General features: G+C 36.1%; 1 long non-coding RNA gene across 1 annotated transcript in view; it reads right to left on the reverse strand.

Annotated features, from left to right (window-relative positions):
• Window positions 1-19,876, reverse strand: part of LOC113049763 (uncharacterized) — a 70,953-nt gene that overhangs the window by 49,266 nt on the left and 1,811 nt on the right. The window contains exon 2 of the long non-coding RNA XR_003276644.1: window positions 10,099-10,215. This is a non-coding gene — a long non-coding RNA (uncharacterized LOC113049763). The remainder of the gene's footprint in view (window positions 1-10,098; window positions 10,216-19,876) is intronic.

A 19,876-nucleotide genomic window follows, 5' to 3' on the forward strand; every position in this document is an offset into this window, starting at 1 on the left:
GCATCCGAGCAAGCACGGAAATCAAAATGGACTAGTACTGTACTGTATCGGAATTTCCTGAGCAGTACGATACAATTAACAGGCCTGCACGTTATTAGATAGAACAACTGTTATAAATAGAACGTATGCACGGGCAGTTTTGAAAACTCCACCTACTTTGCTCTTGGCATAGTGCAGCACAAATCGCGTTGTATCTGAAGGGCAACGCTGAGCCCAGGGTCCAGCGCCGCGCGTACTGAGTGAGCGAGCGCGCTCTGTAGTGGAAAACGCAGGTTTTAAGAATATGCTTAATGTAACTGAGCCCCGTTACAATATTCCTTCACGAGCTCATTTCAGCCAGACCGTAATTCCTGCTTTGAGCCAAAAAACAAAAGCCCTATAGAGAACCAATTGAGTAAAAACACACTCAATATAAAGAGTTATAGAGTTCCATATAAAAAGTTACATCTTTGTATTTGTTCATAACTACTACAACAATAATATAAAATTTTCATTTTTTTTTTTATAAGGAGCTGTTTTTGTTTTATACAGTATCTTACTAAGAAAACACCATAGAAGATGGGTAAAGAATAGCTCCATCATTGTTCAATGTAAAAAAAACATACTTTGTTAGTTTTAATAAATATATTTTTTTTTAAATCAAGGAAATGTATCTGCCAATTTTTTCTTTTTGCTGTATCTAAAACGTACCGAACCGTACCGAACCGAACCGAGACACCAGTGAATCGTATCGAACCGAACCGTGAATTTTGTGAACCGTTACACCCCTAATATATATATATATATATATATATATATATATATATATATATATATATGTGTGTGTGTGTGTGTGTGTGTGTGTGTGTGTGTGTGTGTGTGTATGCTTACATGTACTCTATCACAACAGCTAATGTACTAATTTACAGTTAACAGACCACAAACTTGTTTAAAATCAAATAAAACTTTAAAATTAAATAACTATTCACTATTAACTAGTTGCTTATTAACAGGTTTATTAGTAGCATATTAGCTGTTTATTAGTACTTAGAAAGCCCTTATTAATGAGGCCTTATTAATTTATATATTCTGCATGACTAATTTCTAGATCCCTTAAACCTATACCCCATACCTAAACATCCAGTAACTACTACAACAAGTACCTCACTTACTTCCAATAAGCAGAAAATTCAGAGTTTGTGGGAGAACTCTTAGTTAATAGTGAATATGTGTTACCTAACTTTGTATTTCGAGTTCACAGTTCAACATTGTAAGCCTTTGCTTTCCTTTACATGCTTCACAACTAGAGGTAAAACTTAGAATCTTGAGTAAAACAGCATATTCACATACAAAATGAAGCACATTCATAAGACCTGAACCAGAAGAAGTGTGATCTGTTTTACAGAATATGGATATGCACATAACCTCTATTAGCATCCAGCTACGTAAGACAATTTATAAGATTAATAACTCACTTTTACTCAAAACTCAATTTTAAACCACTATAATGTTTAACTATAGGAAGTCGGGAAGTCGTGGCCTAATGGTTAGAGAGTCGGACTCCCAATCGATAGGTTGTGAGTTTGAGTCTCGGGGCCGGCAGGAATTGTGGGTGGGGGAAGTGCAGGTACAGTGCTCTCTCCACCCTCAATACCACGACTTAGGTGTCCTTGAGCAAGGCATTGAACCCCCAACTGCTCCCTGGGCGCTGCAGCATAAATGGCTGCCCACTGCTCCGGGTGTGTGTTCACAGTGTGTGTGTGTGTGTGTGTGTGCACTTCGGATGGGTTAAATGCAGAGCACAAATTCTGAGTATGGGTCACCATGCTTGGCTGAATGTCACTTCACTCACTCACTACCAACTGCAATCTAATGTAAATGTTTTTATATCTCAGATTTCTTAAAATAAAATAAATAATAATTTTTTAAAAATCCGTTTTTTTTTTTTTTTTTAGCTACTCCAAGAACTTTATTCCTAAGAATGTTTCATGAATCTGGCCTGTGTTCCTCCTTCAGGATACTGTAAGGTTCTTCTTGATTTGTCATCTGCAAGTAAGTTTTATCAGTTACAAAATTAATAGCACACTTCTCATTATGTAACTATCGTTTGAGTTATTATTCATTTTTATAACACAAAATGTAGCACAATACCTATTCAGGATTCAATGCTTTGTGGATGTTGATAAAAATGGACAACCAGAATCAGTGATCAGGGCCATGATGATGTTTATGGATGTCATATTCAAAACTCATATTTACTCATATTTCCATTATTTTCAGTGAGAGGGAAATGAGAAAATAAGAGATTGCAAACTGATTTACATGGGCTGCAGTCCTGAGGTCACGGAGCAGTAATGTGATTTTACTCCAGTATTCTGTAGGTATATGACTATGATAACCACATCAAGTAGACCTGTGTTTGGAGGGCGACCAATTGTCTGTGGTTCTGGATTTTAATTTGTTTTCTTAGATCACCATTTAAAAGCAGATCCAATCTTGCTTTAATCCCTCCATGCACTTCTGCTATAGTGTTCAGATATGACTGACTGCTCATTCCTCCTGTCACTGTCAGTAGGACCGGTAAGTCCTTTTAAAGCAGTGTGGGCTTTTGTTGTAATTCTTTTAAAATCTTAGACTACCTTTCCTCTCAGTGCATCTTTCGTAGAAAAGCAGCAGAGAGACGGAAGTAATGTTTCCAACTTCAGGTTGCCATTATGCGTTCTTAACAAGCCATAAAGCAACAAATGGTATATTCTTCCATAACCAGAAAGATCTCATTGCTAGTAGCATCATGATGACACAAGGAATGTGTTGGTTTTTAGCTACGAAGCAAGCAAAAGAGCATACAAGTCATCCACGATCTGTGAAGTGTTATTGGTTGTGATTTTGTTGCATCACATCTGGCAAGGAAACAGTACAAAGGTGCATTATGATGGATGGTGATTTTAGTTGAGCAACTGCATTTTTTACATATTTTGAAGCTAAAAAGGATAGGATGAGTTCGGTCAAAACAAAAATCATCATCATGACGTTCCAAATCATTTTTGGAACACAGTTATTTTTATTATTTCCTTATATCATTGATTAATAAGAATTGATAGAGTACATCAACTATGGTAAACAGAAGCTCAGCCATGCTTGTTTGTCACAAAATAATCAATTAGGCACATTTGAGCTTTCGTTACTATATTTGATGTGCTCCATATGTATGTCTGTTGATAATTGTTTATGTGTGAATAAAATAGTTAATTAAATCTGATCCTTAAAAAAGTGTGTATCACTTTTATAAAAAAAAAAAATAATATATATATATATATATATATATATATATATATATATATATATATATATATATATATATATATATATATATATATGTATGTATTTATATGATAGGTATATTATGAATAAATTATATTTAGTACAACAAGAGTAAAAATGAAAATAAAAACATTTGAGTCTTGGGTCTTCAGTCTTACTGATGGTGCTTGTGAGGGTACATCACAGGGATGAAAGTGCCTTAGTTCTCTCAAACAGCAGAATCAAAGAACGAGACAGTATTTGTAATGAAGACACGCTCGGTTTTGACATGTTCAGTCTGTTTGTGGACACATGACACACTAACTTGGAAGCTGGGAAATAGGAAGCGGAGAAATAGGATCAGGTCTGGATATTATAAGAACCCGAGACCAAGGTCTTCAGGTTGTCACTGTGTGCGATGCTGAGACCAGGAGAATTTGACATCCCCTTAGAAACTCTCAGCATAGAACCTTAATGCGTTGGGACAGTCACAGATGTGTCCCTAGTCACTGGAGATTCAGTGACTTTCCTCGCCCGGCGTTCAGTTGGAAAGTGTCCATCCAGTGAGACGTGAAGCATGTGGGTGACTGGGCTCGGCTCAAATCCTCAAGACCTCTCTCTCCCCACGTCTCACCAGACGGCAAGTTGGCAACAAATGCTATTACCTTCTGCTTGTTTATTCCTCAGGTGATTTATCAAACCCTCCTCAATCTGTCGGCATGACCATATTAGCAGCAGTTAAATTAGCATTGGACTCAGTCAGTCATGTAAGTGCAGTGGGGCAGAAGAACACCATAGGACATCCAAAAGTCTGCATATTTAGTATGCTTATTAGTATGGTTATTAAATATTGTGTTCATTTAGCACAATTAATTATAAAAATAAAGTGTCAACAAAAGCTAATGCATTAATTGGAGCAATTCTATCTACAAGTATTAACTAAAGGCAAGTATACTGTATATTTTTAGTGATGTAAAAATAAAAGACTATACTGCTGTCTAAAGCTCACTGTTAATTATATCTACTGTTATCTGCTACAATACTGTTTTCAATTACACTACCATACAATACACTACTAAAGTTTAGGGTCAGTAATTTATTTTGATGGAAGGAAAATAATACTTTAAATTGATTGATTTATTAAATTGATCAAAGACGATAGTAAAGACATTTATAATATGTTAATAATAAAAACAAAAAAAGTTTTTATATTTTAAGTAGAAGCTGTTCTTTTGAACTTTCTAATCAAAGAATCATGAAAAAAATGATCATGGCTTCCACAAACTATTAAGCTGCACAGCGGTTTTGAACACTGATAATAAATGTTTCACAGCATATTAGAAGGATTTCTGAACGATCACTGAGACTGAAGATTAGAGTAATGATCGGCTTTATCATCACACGAATGAATCACATTTCTGTTAGATTGTAATAATACTTCACAATATTACTATTTTTAATATCTCATTTCATTAATTTTCTCAGCATATAATCAGTATATATATATATATATATATATATATATATATATATATATATATATATATATACAAGAAAAATAATCAAGCTAATGATACTTTACTCTGCATATTTAACATGAAAAGACAGCCCTTGCTTTAACATAGACAGGCATATCTTTTGCCAGCAATTTTGCAGATTCACTAGACAGATGGGCAAATCAACAGATAATAGCTCTGACCAATCTGATGCAAAAGCAATCATGTAACATCCTTTAAGAGTAATTTAAACGAGGAGTTTAATGAGAAAAGAGAGATGCACAAGGCTGAAAATTAAGCATAAGATTATAAAAGTTCCCAGTGGAAGCTAAAGTACTGCTGAAGTATTGCTCTCTGACGACTGAATGAAGAAATCAACCCCTTCCCCAAGCACAGAATTTTTCTATATCGTCTAGCCTATATGATATTTCACTCTATAATTATGTGGGGGGAAAAAGGTTACATGCACCATCACTGCTTAGATGTTCAAACCACAATTACAAAGACCACTGAACCATGACCGGCCGTCAAGTTCAAAGGGGTGGACGTTTCTGCACTGCCTATTTTGCCACAAATGTAGTTCAACATTTATATAACATCGAGTGTACCAGTAAGAGCACCACCTGCAGGTAATATTTGAATTTTCTTAGCCATTGTGTAGTATTTACATCTACTTTTCCTTTCTAAAATAGACAGTTTCACTTTAAATTCTGTTAAACTGTTTTTATCTCTCAAGGTAGCTGATATAAGCCACCACTGTGCTGTGTAATGAGGTATATAGATGAGGAAGAGCTTTTGAAATGTACAAAGTCGACTAGAATCATAAAATAGTCAGGATGTGGCACTATTATCAAGAAAAAGCCCATGTGTGGCTTATAATAACATAGGAAGTGACTTACTGAATAGATTTAGATTTATTAATGAAAGTGTGTCGTGGATATGGCGGTGTGAAAAAGAAAAACTCAGTTGGACAGGAAGAGCTTCATTTCTGGCTCGCTACAATAATATTCTCGCAGTGTCTGCTGAGAGCCATTACATGTTCATATATATTCCCAACAAAACGAGTTATTGCACTGTAGTCATTGAATATTGAAGAGACACTGTCCTTGAGGACTCCTTGAGTAATGACCTGACATGTGCAAGTTAGGCGATGGGGATCCTGATCCAGGTGCCAAAGTAATTACATCAAACATTTTGGAATTGCATTGCAAGGTTTGCTCAACTACCTCTGTGCTATGAATGTATGTCACACATCAAGCATTTCTATATGGTGCTCTCTCTGCTTTTGTGCATTTCGCCTCCTCAACATGTAACCTAAGAAGCCTATGTTCTTTATACCATTGGGAGATCTTTGCACCGTGCCAATTTATTGATGTCAGAAGGTCTCGGGTGTTTCTCTCATAAATTCATCATAGATTTATTCTGTGTGCACCCTCTGGTCCAGCACAAGTGCTCTTGAACTGTAAAATATGCTAACATATTTTGACATAAATATTGCATTTGCTCTACAGAATCTACAGTATCTCAACTTGAACATCAGATCGCAAAGTAAGGATTATACAGTAAACAGAAAATGTCAGATAGGGAGAAGAATACTTCTATGAATGAAAAAGAAATCACAAATGAGGTGTCTCTTTGAGGGCAAATAATATTAAACTTAACAGGTTTAAGGACAAAAATGTACTCGTTCTCAGGCCATGATGGAGATGAATTTGTTTCATCACTTGCTCACCAATCATGGATCATCTGCAGTGAATGGGTACCGTCAGAAAAGCTGATGAAAACATCACATTAATCCACAAGTAATCCACACGACTCATTAGTTATTATGAAGTGAAAAGCTGCATGCTTGTGGGAAACAAAGCATTTTAATTTTAAACCGTCAAATCTGGCCAAAGTACCAGTCATTAATCCATCATAAATCTTCTTCCTGAGAAAAAGTCCATGTCATGTTGTCCTCTCACATTAAAATCCACAGACATGTTTGTTTAATACTGTTCTGGAGAGCTTTCACCTATAAACAATGAGTAATCAGTGTCATTTTTCTCCTGATTCAGACGAGAAGACTTTTCATTGGAAAAGCATAATTACGGATATATGACCGAAAGCAATGGGTTAAAATGTCTTAATAATGAATTTGTTTCTCATAAACACACAGCTTTTCACGTCAAAAGATGTTAATGGAGTAGTATGGATTACTTGTATATCACAGTGATGTTTTTATACTCTGTTTTGGACTCTCATGACGGCACCCATTCACTGCAGATGATCTATTGATATGAGCAAGTGATGTTTTGCTTAAAATTCCCCAAATCTGTTCTGATGAAGAAACACTCTTCTACAAGGTATGGTCTGAGTGCGATTATACTTTCATCAAATGTACATAAAAAAAAAAAAGTTTTATAATCGTAATTATGAGATTTCAATATGAACTCATGAATTTCCTCATGAACTTCTCGGCTATGATATGCACATAATTAGTGTCTTTTAAATGTTATTTTTACCTAAAAAATTTAAGGGGGAACATCCAAGAAGAAGTTCCTATTTTTAAAAGAAAGAAAGAAAGAGAAATTTCTGAGGACTTTATTAAAGAGCAACCTCTGAGCAATAAAATGCTCCTCTGGGTATACCGAGAGAAACCTGGCACGGAAAATGAAATTTGTCGAGTAAAACTGCAGAGTGGATTTTTCCAGCTCTGGTAAACACTTTTACTTTGGGGATGGTGAAGGTCTTCTCATGTATCAGTTTGTTTGAAATGGTAGCAATATTTCTGGAAGTGATTCAGGAATTCAGTTTAAGTGCTCTCTCCAAGGTGTTAAGCACACATCATGGGACCCATGCTGTGAAAAATGCCTAATTTCAGCAAAGCTATTTGTGACCAGCTAGCACATTTAAACGCATTTTCTGAACATTAAGATTTGATCACCTCAGAACCTGTTAGGACATTTTGTGCTTTGCTTTTAAACGTCCTTTAAAACTTTATGACTGACAATAAGCTACAGAACGTGGCTGAAAACTAATTCATTTGAATTAAATGACTAAATATTAACAACTATAAAAACTGTTGTGTTTAATTCTCTCTAGTCTAGACAGTTCTGCCTGGTCTCTTTAATTAGAATGAATAAATCTCTTACAAAAGAGATGTCCATCTGATTTACAAGGACAAAATAATGTGCTGTACCATTTGGTCAGCCGTGACTACTTTTGAATTTAGAGAATTTAGAGGTTTTATCAGAACGCCCATTTAATTTGAACCTCTGTGGCATGTAAATAAGTCGTTATTCCTGCTTCACATATTGACTTTTTGATTTTTGCAGTCTTCGTGTTTAACGTTTCCTGTCTATTTCAGCTTAATGAAGTGATTCTATAATAACTACACATTTTAATCACAAGACCAATGTTTTCCAAAGTGTGAACTACAGAGGTATTTTGGTAATCAAGACTTTCACAGTCCTGATTTTCCCCCTCATAATATCCGTTTGAAATATATCAAAACCATTTTTTCCTTACTTATATTTGCTTGCATTTAGTTAACGATTTCAGCCTGTCAATGATGATCCTCAGCCTATTCCAAATTACACTGATGGATGCTCTGTAAAAGAGGACCAGAGCACAACCTCATCAAACTCATCAAAATGATCTGATTTAACCACAAGTAAACTAAATGCAGTCCTGATTTAGTGAGAAAAAAAAAAAACATAATATTTGAACATGTTGAAAACATATTTTTTTTGTGGAAACTGTATTGCATTTTTTTCTTCAATATTCTTTGATAAATACAAAGTCCAAACAAACAGCATTTATTTGAACTATAAATAGATTTGAATGTAATTAATTTACTGCATCCTTACAGAAATTAGAAAAGCATTACATCACATCCTCCACAGTGAATGGGTACCGTCAAAATGAGAGTCCAAACAGCTGATAAAAACATAAATTAATGTTTTGTGCATGTTTATAATAAATAAATCTTTAATTAAGACTTAGGTGTAGCTTAAAACCATTGATTCCAGCTAAAATGTTAGTCCTCTATCCATAATGTTACTCTCTCCAGTGAAAAAGTCATTTCATCTGAACCAGGAGAGAAATATGCACAAACCAAGAACCATTTACAAGCTAAAAACTAACAAAAAATTTTTCTAAATAAACCTGTTGGTAGATTTTGATATGAGAGGATTTATGGACTATTCTGAAGGTGTTTCTTTCAAACGCACAGCTTCTATCAGCTATTTAGAATCTCATTTTGACGGCACCCATTCATTGCAGAGGACCCATTAGTGAACAAGTGATGTAATGTTAAAATTCTCCAAAACTGTTCCAACAAAGAAACAAATTCATCTACATATTGGATGACATCTTGGAGCCTAAGAGTGAGTAATTTTTTGACTTTGGGGTGAACTATTCTTTTAATTAACCGCGAGCTATTGTACAAAATCCTTTCCTCGTGTTCCAAGTGAGATTTGTCCAGTCATTTATGGAGGCCAGTCAGCCGATGCGACACAAAAGGGAAAATTACTTCATTGCGGCATGCAAGATGTTTTGCAGTCTGATTCCTTTGACTTCTTAAAGCTTATCGTAATGACCTAAAAATTACAATGGCCAATCAAAATACAATCTCACTTGTGAAAAGAACCCAATTACGGAAAAAAAAAGTCCACCTCTCAAAAGAAAGCTATTAATATGTTCTTTATGCCCACAACTGTTTGAAGGCGTGAAATAAATAGTTGAGCAAAAATCAATTTTAGACATTAATAACAAAATGAAATTTCAAGGACAAAATTATCTGGTTTTTGTTGTTGTTTAGGGACAACTAATGTACAATATACAAGGAAACTCCCAGACTACATACACAACAGAGTGATAAATCTCACACCATTTGTTCTAAAGCTCCTGTAAATAGTTCCCCGCAGATGAACTGCAGGTGTTACAATGACTGATAATAGAGAGTGTGTCCTCGAGCTCCGCTCTGCTGCAGGGCAACACGGCATCATCTAAATCTACAAGATGGCGTGCAAAGGAACAAACAGCTACACAAGACCAGAAAAGCAGGGCAAAGGACAACACATTTGGAGAATTGAGACCACATGGATCAAGTGTAGTTAGACATACCTGAAGATACTTGTGTGGGAGAGAGAGGTTACAGTAAAGAATAGGCATATCTGTATTATGCAACGCCGTAGCAGGAACCATAAGCAGTCAAAATACTCAGATGTCAGATGAAATATGGCCTTTCCTTCACTCTACTGCCACTTTCTGAGGTGTTGTTAAAAAATAAAAACCCACACAGCCAACGAATTTAGCATATTTGGAGGGTTGCTCCTACCTGTCATATCTCTTTAAGCATGTACCCAAGTTTCACAGCAACTCATCTGAACCGTGTTCTCTCCTGTGTTCATTTTTAGAAATGTTGTTTACAACGAGTCGTCCTGATGATTAAAACCTACAGGAATAGAGACAGACATTTCCTTAGAGTAAAGTGATATTGTTTTGAAAGGATCAGGCAAAGCAGGTTAAATGAAAATGCATCATGGCCATATGGGGGTTAGATAATCATTTTTTTATATGTTTCATAATAGGAATATTCTTAGAAATTAAAGACATGCACGTGCAAAACAATAGCCTCCCGACTTTAAGGTCAATAATTATTCACCTGCCTATTAAAAAACATAAAATGGTATAATGAGCAGTTACTAATAAGCTACAGAAATGAAAGTCGATGTTTTTAAATGTCATAAAATTTGATATGTGATTAATTTAATCAGTGACAATCTAATTAAGAGACCTATTATGTCCCTTTTTACTTTATATATTTTTATATATATATATATACACACACACACACACACAAAGGGCCCTATCATACACCCCGCGCAATCTGGCGCAAGTGTTTTTGCTAGTCTCAGCCCAAAGTAATTCTCATTTCCCAGTCCAGCGCCACGTTGTTTAAATAGCAAATGCATCTGTGCCCATTCATGCGCTCAGGGGCGTGCTGGTCTGAAAACGAGGGGTGTTCAGGCACGTTGCTATTTTGAGGAACTGAAAATAGACTTACTATAGACTAACTCAAACCTGGTTTAAAGTCTGGCTCAGTTTTTTCTTAGTTATTTAAAGAGCGTATTAGTATATGCAGGTCCACATCATGTGTGCAAACTGCTTATTACACACACAGGGACGCACAGCAGCACACAAACATGCCAAATATTTAAACTTAAGGATTACAAATGTAAAATAATATATTGTGTACGCCACATACAGTAAATATAAAAATGGCAACATGTCGTAATGGATAGTCATTGCATGTATCAGAAATAGGCTACATACTGTATTTGCTCGTGCACGAGCAGCTCCGTTTCCTCTCTGGAGATGCGTTCTGTCTCTGCACTTGCAAATTCCACAGATCTGTCATGGCATGAGCGCTACTGGCTATTAAAGATGGGAGATGACACTCTGATTGGTTTATTACACGTTACGCCCAAAAAACATCCATTATTCATGAAGAGAATAGGATCAACCCATTTAGAGCATGCACCAGGCTAGCACACCCTGAGTGCACCTGCGCCGTGCACTTTAGACCAAACACTTAGATTGTTAAAATAGAGCCCAGAAAGTGGCTGTCACACGGGATGTTCTCCCTGATGTCTTATTGCGCTTAAACTATCGAATACACACAAGTCTGGGGAAAAATAAACAAATAAAAAATAAAAAACACAAGCTACAAAAACTGTTGGTTATGTCTGTAAAGGTAAAAAGCTGGGAAAGAAATCACATTTATATTTGATCTGTGTGGAAGCATTGTAATATACAGTAAACAAATTAATAAATCCACTGCTCTCTTGTCTCTTCTGAGGCTGGGACTCTAAAAAGTGTTCTGTGCTCATCAGTGCAACCAAAGACAAAACAGTTGGCATGCTTTGCTCGAACTTTGCATAGGGTTAGAACTGGTACACCTTTGTCGCTTGTGAAAACACAATGGCAGAAAAATCCCTTTTCTACGTCATGGTGGGAGCAGCTCATTTTTCACAAGCTCTCAGAGAAAGGCTTACCCAAAAAATTAGTGGGTTGTTCTTTTTAATGTTTTCTGGGTTGGTAGATGAATTGGAGACCCGATTATAATGCTTAAACGTGGAAAAAAGTCTGATTTTCATGATACGGCACCTTTAACTGTTATTAGTATAGCCCATTTCTAGGAGGACAACAAAAAAAAAAAAAACTCACATATGCCAAAGGTTTATTTTGCCAATTTTTAGAAAGCCACTAGCATACAGATGCAAACTAACAGACATGGACACACACTCTTTACCTGTTCAACAAGCTTTTAAGAATTTGTTACATATGCTCAGTCGGATCACGCACTTGGTGGGGCAGATTTATCCAGTGTCCATGTCTCATTCTCTTCATGTTTGATTTAGTTAGCACATCTGGCTTAAGGAAGTGTGCAGATAAGTATTTGATCCAGCCTGCATGCTGGAGTAGTCAGTACAGACTCAGAGACAAGCACTAGTGCTTCAGCACACTTCACATATTTCAGCTTATCAGCAGTGGGACACACATGGCTTTACTGTGCAGGAGTCAAGCTGTTGATTCATGGGCTATATAAATGCAGCACTTCGCATTAGAGTCATATTAAAAGAAAGAAAAATAGACAGTAAGATACTGCAGAAAAGACCAGCATTGCTAGTGAAAGGTTTATTCCAAGGTTTGGAATTTGCTGTTTTGTTAGTGTCTCCACTAGCCTCCACTAAATTAACACTAAACTGTATCCAGGATGGAAATTCAGGTTGATCTTAACTTTTTAGCAGGGAAAAATACAAATATGAATGCTCATAAAGGATATTTGACCAACATACTACATAAAAGCTATAACTGCAAACATTTTATTTCTTTACATTTATTTTCTGAACAATTGTGTTATTTGAAAAACCCAGCAACAACAGAATTATGCTGCCTCAAAAAATCCTCAAAAAAAAAAAGTTTTCACAAAAAAAATATTTAGCAGAGCACTACTGTTTTCAGCGTAGATCATAATAAGAGATGATTCGTAATCTGCAAATCAATATATTAGGATCATTTCTGAAGGATCATGTGACATTGAGACTGGAGTAAAGATGCAGAAAATTCAGCTTTGACATCATAGAAATAAATGAATTTTTTATAATATATTCAAGCATAAAATACAATCTTAAAAATAAAAGTGCTTCACATTGCCATAGAAGAACCTTTTGGTCTAAATGGTTCCATAAACAACTTTTAACATCTAAAGAACCTTACGGTTTTACAAAAAGTTTTTTTGTGGCGGAAGAAGGTTCTTCAGATTACAAAAACACAAGAAAGAAATGGTTGTTCTGTGGCATCACTGTGAAGAACCTTTTAAGCACCTTTATTTTTAAGAGTGTAGGTAAGTAACACTTTACTTAAAGACTTTATATACAATGTATTATAAAGTAATTGGATTAATCTTATAATACACTTTATAATCCATTTTATGATTTTGTGAATAATTATTGTAACCACAGTTTTATATATATATATATATATATATATATATATATATATATATATATATATATATATATATATATATGTAATATATATATATATATATATGTATGTAATGTATATATATATATATATATATATATATATATATATATATATATATATATATATATATATATATATATATATATATATATATATATACACACACACACACACACAGTACAGACCAAAAGTTTGGACACACTTTCTCATTCAAAGAGTTTTCTTTATTTTCATGACTATGAAAATTGTAGATTCGCATCAAGGGCTATTTGAGCAAGAAGGAGAGTGATGGGGTGCTGCACCAGATGACCTGGCCTCCACAGTCACCGGACCTGAACCCAATCGAGATGGTTTAGGGGTGAGCTGGACCGCAGACAGAAGGCAAAAGGGCCAACAAGTGCTAAGCATCTCTCGGAGAACTCCTTCAAGACTGTTGGAAGACCATTTCAGGTGACTACCTCTTGAAGCTCATCAAGAGAAAGCCAAGATTGTGCAAAGCAGTAATCAAAGCAAAGGTGGCTACTTTGAAGAACCTAAAATATGACATATTTTCAGTTGTTTCACACTTTTTTGTTATGTATATAATTCCACATGTGTTAATTCATAGTTTTGATGCCTTCAGTTTTGAATCTACAATTTTCAGTCATGAAAATAAAGAAAACTCTTTGAATGAGAAGGTGTGTCCAAACTTTTGGTCTGTACTGTATGTATATATATATATATACTTCTTTCCAAAAACATCTTCCTAAGTCTAATTGTTTGAACAGCAATTGTAAAACACACTACATTTCAAAAAGTATCACTACATGACTGTGGTATTACATGAAACAGTTGACGGAGATTGTAAACTCACAATATGCATTTTAATATGGTATGTTTATGTGTACTGTGTATTACTAGTTTACAGTATTTAGGCAGGACCAAACACTTGTCTGCTGCATGCCACTAATAGTCAAGGTCATGGGTTTGATCTCTAAAGAATAAATGCATATACTGGGAAAATGCTTTGGATTTGGATAAAAACATCTGCCGAATGCATGAATGTAAAGTAAATGTAATACTTTAAGGGTACACAATGTCATCACGCTACAGGAGATTGTCTCTGGACAAAAAGGGGTTGATGATTCACTCAATTATGTCAACTGGAACATCTTATTACATTAATGAGATCTAGAAAATGGCTCAGCTGGATACAAACTGCTAAATGTAAATGCGTGAAATAAATTTTCACTGTTTCATCAATGCGTTTAGCACAGGAAAGCTTTATAGCCTATCTGCAGTAATACCCCAGGGCGGTTGTTTCGTTATTAGTTTATGATGAGACAATCTTCAGAGATCCGCTATAAATTTGCTGGCCCAACTTCATTATACCGAGATGTTAATACAGGGAAGGGTTCTCAGTTTTGACATTATTCTCAAACCAGTGTTTGCAAGACGGAGTGGAATTTATTAGCGGGCTTACAGCTCTTCAATACAACCACAAACAAATACACCAATTCTACACTTAGAAATCAGCCCTACTCATATCTGATTATCGATAACTGCCAGAGTGTAAATAATTCTCACAAGACCTCTTCCTATACAAGGCCACAGACTACAACATTTCCCACTCAGTCTCCATGGTCATTGCCGGAGATGAATGGGAGCATGTGCGCTGGGAAGTATAGGCAGTGTATGCAAATGTAAGTGAGCATTTGATTTGTAATGATGAATTAGGGGCCTTCATTGCTCATGCTGATTCAAGGCAATGCATGTGGCAGAAAAGAGCAAAGAGCTTCAGAAATCAATAAGCTCCTAACAACCGACTGAGTGAAACTGTTGTGGAACTCGTTTCTCACCCTCTAGTTGTTAATGAACCACTCAAATCCCGAATAGCACTTTTAGAGGCTAAGGTGCGTGATAAGAAACGAGGGCCTGGGGTTCCTTCTCCTCAGTCCTGATGCCAGTTTTTCAACATACTCCAGACATTATTGCTTACACGCACATATAAATCATGCCTCAGTCTGTCGGAAGGGTGGAAATGCTACTTTGCATCGCAAAGCAATGTGTTTTCTGGATGCGTCGAGAGCATCTAAGTCATCCATTACTATAGTGCTCAATCCGAGTAGCATAAGTCAATTACTCGGTTTAAATTTCTAAAGCTCCTTCATTCGTAGAGAACAAAGTAAGGCCGTACAACCCACTGGAGCGCTAAATTCTCCACAATAACCACGTGGGACTAGCGAAGAGGCCTGCATGTTTGATTAATGACTAATATTTTATTAATACTATTTTCCCCTTTCCAACTGGAACTTGCAGGGGGAAAAAAAACAAATCTTGTCGGAGCACGAGAAACCAAAACAGGCCCAGAGGAGTGCTTAAGGTTGCAGGACTGAAGCGTGTCAGCGCCGTGTCCCTGTTTGCTCTCGTATCAGATGGAAGGAGGAAAAAATTGTTGTTTGCTTGAAAACGCACAAGCCCGACCCAACTGTCCACCGTTGATTTGCCATCTCTCAGCAGAAGCACTATCTGCCGACGCAGTCAGGGAACTTGCCTCTATCTCTCTCCTGTGTTGATGAAGCAACCAAAAAAAGGACTGCAAGAAAGGTCAAGACAACATTTCAGCTGGAATGAATGAGTGAGTAGAAGTTCAGTATTGAAAAGCAGTTCTTTCAGAGATAAGGGGTGTTTGTAGCGGGAAAGAGCAAAGCTGGCAGATGTCCTATTGTGAGGATGACAATGGACCCAGTTTGGAGCAACTTAAGATTTTATTCATATACAGTATACTGTTTTGAGCATAAGGTACAGACCAAGCATTTTCCAAGAGAACTCACCATGGACACAGGACTGAGCTCCAAGGATATTTGATTGTTGCTGCAATCTTAAGGTTTACGATTCTTCGTGGCACATTATATACAACGTTTTGGCTTTACATTCAGTGAAGCTCAACGTCTCCCTGAGCTGTTGTCAGAGACTCACATTGAAGCAATGAGCCGGAGTACTTGTTGTCTATTCAAAGAGGGAATAAAATGAATTTGATCATGTCACTGCGCTTAGTAACCGTCTCTTGCCTGGGGTCTGATCTTAAGTGTACATGAAGTATGTGGGATAAAAATGTTGAGTCCCTGCCCTGAAGATTAGGAGCTGGACGGCAATTTTTCCCTTTCATTAACCCACTTACAATGATTGCATGGAAAGCTTGTGGCACACAGAAGAATGAACCTGCACTGCATATTATTTTGGGCACAAACTAAGTGCAATCTGCTGGATCTTTTCCTCGTTCGTTCGAGGCATGATAAATTGCCACTGTGATCTTCTCGGATCAGACCATTCATTTCAGCACATTGTGTTTTGAAATTGCATCACGCTTGTGATACTTACATCTTAATGATTGTTCAATGTGCTGCGATCAGTCTATTTGGCAGTTTTCTCAATAAGACTGTCAGTTTATGATACTAGGTTGTCCATCAGGGTGCTAATTACTTCAAAATAGAAATTAGTGTTATATAAAGTAATTAGCCATGAGAGGTTATTAGTGAAAATACCAAAAGTAAAATACCAGAATATCTGTGCTAATATTCACCCCAACACCACAATTGCAAGGGTGATATTGCTTTTATACAACAGTTAGGCTAAATATGTTAAGATACAAGTTATATAACAATACAATTTATATTATACAGAACTTATATTGTAGACAAAAGATTGTCAGTCAAAGCAGAATTAAAGTAACAGGTTTTGTATATGCTGCTGTTTTAATGGTGCAACATATAAATAAAACAAACTTGAAACTTTAACTATATATATATATATATATATATATATATATATATATATATATATATATATACTTAAATTATAAAAGCAACACTTTTGATTTCCCCCATTTTTCATGAGCTGAACTCAAAGACCTAAGACTTTTTTCTATGTACACAAAAAGCCTATTTCTCTCAAATTCTTGTCAAATTCTCTTGTTTACAAATCTGTCTAAATCTATGTTAGTGAGCACTTCTCCTTTGCCGAGATAATCCGTCCACCTCACAGGTGTGGCATATCAAGATGCTGATTAGACAGCATGATTATTGCACAGATGTGCCTTAGGCTGGCCACAATAAAAGGCCACTCTAACCACTCTACACCTGTAAGGTGGATGGATTATCTTATATATATATATAAGAAGTATTCTTTTAAAATAGCAATTGGATTTTAACACTGAAATTGTTTACCAAAGGTTACCCTGTCGTTCATTTATAACAATTACTGTTATTAGTATTGCATATCATTTTACATTGTAAATAATACATTAAATACCTTACTTAAAGAGCTTTAAATATATTTTTAAATAAACATTGCTGCAGAAAGTACAAATAAAAACAACAATTCTAACTGTAGAATCTACTAAACAGTCAGCTAACATGTCAAAGATCTTTTTGCTATCAATGTTGCTGTGGCAGTTCTATTACTACACTACAAAATTTAAGGGACATTCATATCATACTACACTTTTTGTTCCACTGAATTAAGTTCATATGTATGTGAATGCGGGAAAACAAAAAAACTCAAACAAAGATTTTTCACATTTTGTTGCCTTCCAACGTTCAAGTTTGATGAACTCTGCCTTGCGAATTCATATGACAAAGATGTGTACCTCTTAGAACAAAAAAGCAAAAACTGCAACCCCGACAACCTGTAGCACTATTTATTTTTTTTTTTAACCTAGAGGTGGAATGTAGGGTTCATCGTTTAAAAATTGCTGCTAAATTTTCAATTGTGAAACTTAACCCTCGAGTTAAAGTGTAGTGTAAAATAATAATAATAATAATAATAATAATAATAATAATAATAATAATAATAATAATAATAATAATAATAGTTTATCCAAGTGCAATACAATTCAAATCTATTGAAAAGAAAGGCAAACAGGTAACAGCTCTCAATTATCCTGAATATTGTTATGCATCTATCACTGCTTGCAGAAGGGCAACATATTGATGGGAGCTGTCATTATTACCGTTTCATCTTCATGCAGACAGAAACTCAATGGACTGCACTGGCATGAAGGACAGAGCCATTGAAGACGCAGGAACACGCTTCTACTTTAAACAGTCTCAACCGTGCTTCCCGACTGAAAGAACAGTGCCTGCACATATGAATGTCATTAATAATCTTCGATGCGTATGCATCTCAAACAGGACTGCCACAGTTGAGTTTTGAACTAGGCTCATTTTAGTCTGGGAGAAGGCCACCAATCACTACTGTCAATTTAAACTAACCGCTGATCACAGCTGCTCTCCATCATTGTCATTGTAAAGATCCCAGCCTCTTACTTTTATGCATTAAAGCAGAGAAACAAGTGAATGTCTGCGTCTGGAATACAGAATCCCACCCAATTTCCAAATGCCAGGGATCGATAGGCACTTTGACAGATGGCTTAAGGAATAGGAAGATCCCACCATGAGAGCCCTTAGCTCAATCTAACAGGACTTGTGTAAATCAGGTTAACAGCAACCTGAGGCAAGAAGGCACGAGAGTAGTCCGTAGCTGGAGGATATTTGTGTTACAGGTACTATACAAATTACAACAAGTATCATTAAAACATCTGTAAACTGCTGTTCACTGCACCAAAGGCTTCAAATCAAAAGGCATACATCAAAAAAGAGCATATATGTTAATGGCAGTGCACACACGTGTTGAATTTTGAGTGCTGATGGCAAGCAGAAGTGCATTATTCTGGCGTTTACACTGGCAGTGCTTTGCAATTGTACGTTGACCCAAAATCATTCATTTTTCAACTAGAGTTGGCACTTTCCAACAACATGCTGACACACAGCCCTGGTGATGTGACAAAGTTGAGCTTTACTTTATGCAAATAAGCACCTGCAACAAATACCAATGGGAGAGCAGATACTCCGCAGCTTCCAGTCCAGAAAACCTGAATAAAATAGCATTTTAGCATTCCTCTTCACATCAATGGCAGCTGCTTGGCTGGCACCAACACAACTTGCATGTACATCAGGAAAGAGAAGAGCACTGCTAAAATAAGTGGGCTTGGTGAAATCGTTGAAAAAAGAAATCATTTCAGAGGTGTAGAAAATTATTATTATACATGATCAGTGAATACAAACAGGAACATCTTTGCAATAACATGCCACGATGACTGCACAGTTTGGCCACCAAGTAAATGTGGTCATTTTTGATTTGATGTTGATTTTAAGCCTCAGCCTAAATTTTCATGTATATCTTCGAGTGTGAGTTTTAATGAAGTGTTCCCCCCAAAAAGGGGAAATTATACAATGCAAGAACATCAGCACTCTCAGACATAAAAAACCCCTGAGCTGCATTACACAACTCACAATTAATTACATGTCATCTCATCAAACTCTGAGAGACAATGGAGACTGCATTCATTAGCTGACGATGATGAACTAATAGTGGCGTGACTGCGAGAGAGGAAGTGAATTTCCATAGTACCATACCAGGACCTGGGCCACTGCGAAATGTGCAATTAGCCCGCAGGAATTGTGAACACACTGTGTGTGATCAGCCGTTTGGGTGAGTGGAGTGTCAACGCCCCCAGATGA

This window comes from Carassius auratus, chromosome 30, assembly GCF_003368295.1.
Source record: "Carassius auratus strain Wakin chromosome 30, ASM336829v1, whole genome shotgun sequence".
In the NCBI taxonomy this organism is placed as follows: Eukaryota; Metazoa; Chordata; class Actinopteri; order Cypriniformes; family Cyprinidae; genus Carassius; species Carassius auratus.